The following is a 7,396-nucleotide window of genomic DNA, read 5'->3' on the forward strand; positions in this document are numbered from 1 at the left end:
GTGGGATAGGGGCTTCTGCTTCACCTGCTCCCTCTCCCCCTCTGGTAGTGCCCCCTCCAGACCAAGCCTAAACCAGCCCCTGTCTCTGATTCCCCAACCTGGGTCCTCCTGGCTGGATCTGTCCACCTCCTGTTCACTGACTTTTTGACCAGCAGCTGTATTAGTTGAGATAATTCTGTCAACGCACGTCTTTTGTACTCAGAACATGCCTGGTAAATTTGTTAAAGAATACCCCAGGCTAACACATCATTACACTCCCAAACTCATCTATCTTTACTTCGGATTAATTCTTTTTTCCCTCTCTCTTCACCTCCTCCATAAATCCTGGTGCACTTAATTAATTTCAGTTCCACTGTAAGGTCCATAATACAGAATTGTTCAAGCAAACACAAAATTAATTATTCTATTTACAGCCTTCTCATTGAGAGGAGCATTTCATCTTTCATAATTACATTTTGGAACATCCAATTATGAATTCAGGCGCCTGCTGCTTTGCATATGGGGACGGTCCCCGAGTGTCCTCGAGGTAGGGGACTTGGGCTGGTCGCCTCTTGTGCCTCCCACCACTGACCCAGGTACTGCTGGTTCAGTCACTGAAGGACCTTTCTAGGAGACACTGAAGCAGGGGCAGAATGGCAAGGTCTGGAAGGGAGTTGTGTCAAGAGATGGTGGTGAAGGGAAGGAGGAGGAAGGGTGGGGGATGTGCCAGTTTAATTGGGATCTCATCATATGAGCGAGAGACTTTGAATGGGAGGAAACACACCTCTTCATCTTGCCAGGTTGGCAGGGAAGATTCTCTGCTTTTCTGCAAGTCAGTGAGCCAGACATGCAAGGCAATCTCATGTCTGGCCTTTGTCTGGCTCTCAGGCATGAACCCTGGAGGCTTGGCTTCCCTCCTTCTCTCTGCCCTTGGCCAGAGGACCACTTGGTGGCATGAATCTCACCAAGCCACCAGGCTCTTGGGCAGGACACCTCCAGTAGAGTAGGTAAGAGAGCTACTCTCTCTACTCCCCAGGGACTGTTCTCTGCCTCTCAAAGTTTATGTATGGACCAGGAGTGCCTCTCACATGGGATTGGAAGTCCCTCTGTTCAGGTCCCTGCTCTGGGCACAAAAGAGCTCCCACCAGAGTGCAGCCACTTGGCCACACCACTGTGCTTGGCCCATTGGAGTTTTAAGATACTGCCAGAGCCCTGTTTGAAAGCCTTAAAAAATATCGGTTTCCATCTGACCTACATTTAGATGAAATGAAGCATATCTGTTTAAAAACAAGTCCAACTATTTCTTTAAAAATTTATTAAAATTAAGACCCACTTTTTGGAGTGGATATGTTGTGCTGGTTCTCACTAACAGAGAAAATGGGGCTTCACTTCAGAATAAGTAGACATGTTTTTCTTCTCGGGAAGAAAAAAATCTATTGAGTTTCTGCTAAATGCTAGGCATCGTGCTATGCACTGCGCTGGGTACTTTGTATCTGTTCCTTATTTAACCCCCCACTGCCACACTATGGCTTTCAGGGGTGAATTCCTGACACATGGAACCTCTTCTTGGACATGTGTATGCAGGGAGCTGTGAAGAGACTTCAGTCCCTGGCATGCGCATGCTGTGAAATCTCAGGAAAATGATTGGCACCATGAAGGTGATAAGGTGTGGTGTTAGAACTGGACTGTGGACTCACATTGCTTGTCTGAAGCCTCGCTCCCGGTATGCTCTAACTTCTTAGGCAACTTACCTTCTCTGTGTCTCCATTTCCTCCTGTGCTAAATTGGGATAATACTACCTGTGTCACTCGGCTGCTGTGAGGTTTCCATGAGACTACATGGGAAACCCTGGCTTCTCTCAGGAAGTCAGTCACCAAGAGGCCATGTCTCAGCTTCTCCACCTGTGGAATAAGTAACTTTGGGGTAGAAGATGACAGTTATGCCTTTTGGAAATGAATGTACTGTCTCAGTTCACAAGTGTCAGTGCCTGGGGCATGCTAGGACTTTTGGGGTAAGGACAGGAATTAACATGGGATGTGAGGGACCCTGAGTTTGTGCACCCTCCATTTATAATTCAATCTTGTTGCTCCTTGATTAAACCCCTCTGATAGTTTCCCAGTTCATTTAGAATAAAAACATCCCCTTTCTGGTAGCTTGTAAAGATCCTGTCTGCTTATTCTCCAAACTTACCTACTTTCCACTTTCTTCTTCACTCTCTATGTACCAGTCACACACCTCTTCCTGGAATTTCCAATGTCTTTCCCACCCCAGGGCTTTTGCACTAGCCGTTCTAGCCCCTGCCACACACTTTCCTCCTCTGCTCTTAGCATGACTGGCTCTGTTCAAGTATAATCTCTTCAAAGAAACTTCTCTGATCATGCTTATTATAAAGTAGTCCTTAGCCTGATGCTCCTCACCACATCTCTGATTAATTGCCTTCATAGCTCTTAACACTAACTGAAAGATCTTGCTTGTTTTCCTGTTTATTGTCTGTCTCCAAATCTCTAGAATATAAAGATGCGTGAGAGCAGGAGTCATGCCTGTCTTGCTCTACTCTGTATTGCATGTTTCATGGTAGGTGCACAATAAATATTTCTGAAGTGAACACTAACTTCATCCCCAGTGTGACTAGAAGGAACCTGGAAAAACAAAAGACTTTGGGACATCTTGGTTTGTGATTAGCTGTAGAGAAAATGGGCAAGGCTTAATTTTTCCTTTAAATCAGTTTTCTGATCTTGAGGAGGCTTCCTCCACCCTAATAGACCCTCAAGATGGGGGAGAGCCACTGATTTATCTCATAAGTGATTTTTTTTTTTTTTCTGGATGTGCCCATACCGCATAATTACTTGCTTTTGTGGGCTGAGAATGTCTTTCTGCTGTTCCACCTGATAGGTTTGTTTTGTTTGTTAATTAGCTATTAATTGCAAGGGCTCCTGGGGGCTGGAGGTGGAGGAAAGGCCCCAGAAGTGGACCAGGGGGTGTGGGGCAAGTGAGGACCCCAGACTGGAATGAGAATGACCTCACTGGGTCCTGGGCTAATTTATTTCAAATGTTGTCATGTCCAGATAGTCAGTGAGTTCCTGAGATGATGAGTGATTTTGTTAATTGAGTCCCATAAACACTACAGCTTAATTTCCAACAGTGGGACTGCAGCTGGTGGGTGGGAGCTGCCGGCAGCTGCAACAGAGGCTGTCCTTGAAGGAATAGGCCCTGGGGGTGGGGAGGCTGGGAGGGCAGGGAGGGTGTTCAAGGGCATGAACCTCACCATGGGGGTGTACTTTCCTCCCTCCCACCCCCATTGCCGCTCATTATTTCATGGGAATGCCTCAGTTTGGCAAAAAGATAACACCCATAAGTCACTCAAAGGGGATTTTAGGGCAAGCACCCCACAAAGGCCCATCCTTGTCTTTCATCTTCCTTTACTTGGCTTCCTCCAAGACCTCATTTCTATCATCCCTTCCATTTCTGAGGCTACAGTGTGTCTCCAGAGCATTCTACATGTTGCCTTCACCTACATCTCTCCAGGCCCTCCAGCAGCCCTGCTCCATCCTGGCAGGCCCTGACAACCATCTTGTGGGTCTCCTTGCTGCCACTTTTGGCCCTGCAGTCCTTCCTCCTAATGGTAGCCTTCATGATCTTCCAAAATGTACACCTGACCATGTCATTTCCCTGCTTAAAATTCTCCTGTGGCTTTCCACTTCTTTAGATAAAGGTAAAAGTACTTTCCAAGGTCTGTGAGACCTGTTTAGCCCCATGGTCCCTCTTCTTCCGACTCTATTGCACATCTGGGAACTAATTTCTTTCTTCTTTATTTCAGTGTTTGGACCCAATCAGATTTCTTTAATTAAAAAAAAAATGAGACCTTTGAACAAGATGCCCTTCTACCTGGAACACTTTCTGTGCTCCCCATCACCTCTCTCCACCTTTGCTTGGCCCACAGCTCATCCCAGCCTCAGAAGCCCCTTCATCATTTTGGAGCAGCTTCTCTGGCCCCTGCAGTCATGGTAGGCCCCTGCAGGTGACTGAGAGCATGCAGACATGACTGCATTTGCACACTTACACTGTGTGTGGTGACATATTGATTGTCAGACTCCTCTTTGGGGGCACGGGGCCATGACTCTCTGGGGCAGTACTCAGTACTCCCAGCACCCAGCATAGTGCTGGCCAACCCATGTGTGTTGAATTGCATGAATTCAAAATGGAATTGCTAGGAGGGACAGAAGTCAGTGGGGTGCATCGGTGGGGTGTGGTTGGTTCCATGGAGGCTACAAAGATGGGTTTCCAAGATTCTGGCAATGACATGGTCAGGTGTACCATTAAAAGGTGATTATATTCCTGGGTCTGAAGTTTGTTTGGGTTCAATCCTGGTTCTATAATGACCTTTATGTCATTGGAAGGCTCAATGAAACTCCTTATGCCTCTGTTTCCTCATTTGCAAAACGGGTCTAATAATAGTACCTGTCTTGTAGGGTTTCTGTAGGATTACATGAGGCGATATGCTAAAAATCTTAGCTTATCATCATTATTGCCAATATCCTACACTCCAAAATCATCATCACTATTTTCCTCTTCCCTTTCCCTCCTTCCTCCTCTTCTTCTCTTTTTTTCATTTATCCCAACTGGATAAGGAAAAAGAAAGAAAACTGGTATTTATGGAGAACATCTTGTATGCTAGATAATTTCATATATGTTATCTCATTTGATCTTTTTCCACATAGAAACTTATATTCTCAATATCTTTCTGTCTCCTTCTCCCTTTCTGTATATGTATATATACAGGGTTCCCTGAACCCAAGAACACACAAATACACAAGCAATTAGTGGCCAAGCCATGCTATGAATCCCAGTCTGTCTTGCCCCAAAGCCTGGTTGACAGAGGGGGAAATGAACTATTGTGTCATACTCCTGGGTTGGATTTCCTGTTTTCTGAATCTTATCTTCCTCTTTCTTGGTTTACATACCCATTTTGGTGGAGTACTTTCTTTTGTCTAAACAACTAAAGACTTCTCATGTCTGAAAATATCTCAAAATATCCTTATTTTATTCTCACACTTGAATATTTGGCTGAGAGTACATTTTTGTTTATTTGTGTGTTTAGAATATTTTCCTTCATAATTTTGAAGCCAGTCTTTGGCAATCAGGTTCTAAAATAGCCCACGATAATTCTCATCTCTTGGTATTCATGTATAGTCCCTTCACACATTTAATAGAAATGATCTGTGTAGCCAATAATTATGGCCATAATGATATGTGGCTTCTGCCTTGCTCTCTTAGGATTACTCTTTCTGGGGGAAGTGCGCTGCTGTGTAATGAGGAGCAGCCTTTTGGAGATGTTCACATGACGAGAAACTAACACCACCCACCAACAGCCAATGCAACTTGTGAGCCATGTGACTGAAGAAGTGGGTCCTCCAGCCCCAGTCAGACCTTCAGATGGCTGCAATACTGGCCAGCATTTTGACTATAACCTCATGAGAGACCCTGAACCGGAACCACCCAGCTAATCCACTCCTGAATTCTTGATTTACAGAAACCATGTGATATAAATGTTTATTATTGTTTGAAGCTGCCAAATTTTATGCACAATAGATAATTAAGACACACTATTCCATCATCTTCTGGTTGTTGGGACATTGGAAACATTTCTAGTTTCTGATCCTTTATTTAACCTGTTTTGTTTTTTTCTCTCAGGAAACTTAGAGGATCTTCTCTTTGTATTCAAAGCCTTGACATTTTCTAACATTTCACTATAATGTGCCTGGTATGAGACTATTTTCATCCTTTTTCTGAACCCTTTCAGTGGAAATTCATATTCTTCAGTTCTCAGAAATTCTCGTAAATAATTTTGATAACTTTCTTCCTTTATTTTCTCTGCTCTCTCTTTCTGGAATTCTCATAATTTATATTCTTTAATTTTCTCTTCTTTTCTGTCCTATTTTCCAATTTGTGTTTTTGCTCTATTTTCTGGGGAACACCCTCCTTTTATATTCTTAGTCTTCTGAATGTTTTTATTTAAAATATACTGCATTTTAAATTTTCTTTTTTTTTTCATTTTAAATTTCTAAGGCCCCCTTTTTAACTGTTTGGAATATTCCTTTTTATATTTTTCTACATTTGTTTGAGGTAATCTCTTTTCTAATTTTTCTTAAGATTCTATGTATATAATACATATTACAATATGATATATAATATGTACATATATTTTTATAACAGCCTTATTGAGATTTAATTCACATACCAAACAATTGACCCATTTAAAATGTACAATTCAATGGTTTTTAATATAATCACAGAGTTGTGCAATCATCAGCACAATCAATCAATTTTCATCACCCCTGAAAGGAACTCTGTTTCCTTTACTTACCACTCCACAAACCTCTCATCCATACCCAGACCTAGGCAATCACTAATCTATCTTTGTCTCTATATTTGTCTATTCTGGATACTTTATATAAATAATATATATGTATGTATATATTAAAAACATATTACATTAAAATACATTAAAATATATACATTAAAATGTATAAATTACATTAAATAGAAATACATAAAATATATACATTGAAACTTAAAAAAATATACATACATTAAAATATATGTATGTATACATATATATGTGTATATATATTTTGTGTATACATATATATACATATATGTATGTATACATACATATATTTTAATGTATGTGTATATATGTATATACACACATATATATGTATACATACATATACATATACATACATAATATGTATATATATATATATATACATACATAATTTTTGGATAGCATAATTTCTTCTTTCTTCTACTTGTTTCTTGACCTGCATTTATTTGCTTTGATCTCTATCTTCCATGCCAGGGGACTTTCTCAGATGTCTGTTGACTATTGGTGGTCTATTCTCTTTGAAGAAGGGGACACTAACCAGCTGATTGGACACTTCAGATGTGTGAGTGGGCCTTGGTGACTCCAAGCTTTCCCACTGGATGGCCTGTAACTTATTTGGTAGAGCAATCTCAGAAGTCATCATTTTAAGCAATCTCTTTTTGGGATGGCTAGATTCCTAGAGAAGATCCTTTCAGTCTCCTTCCTACCTGGAAGCAAAGCTTTGGTGGTCAATGTTCTGAGAGCCAAGTGGGAGAACAGCATGGGGAAACCTCAACATCTCAAGTGTGTAAGTTCCCTGGATTCTCCTAATTTCGCTCAGGAACGCTGCTCTTAATGGTGCCTGACATCTTTATTCTAGAGTTCTTTTGTTTTATAATCTCTGGAAAAAAACTATCCACTCATCTGCTGAGATCGGACAAAAACAATGGCTTCTCTGTGAAAGAGTACAAAGAAGATCTAGGACTCTGTTTCTTAAAAATACTTTCAATCAATTTTATTTATATTTATTCAACAAACATTTATACAATG

Source organism: Mustela erminea, chromosome 7 (genome assembly GCF_009829155.1).
Source record: "Mustela erminea isolate mMusErm1 chromosome 7, mMusErm1.Pri, whole genome shotgun sequence".
Classification (NCBI taxonomy): domain Eukaryota; kingdom Metazoa; phylum Chordata; class Mammalia; order Carnivora; family Mustelidae; genus Mustela; species Mustela erminea.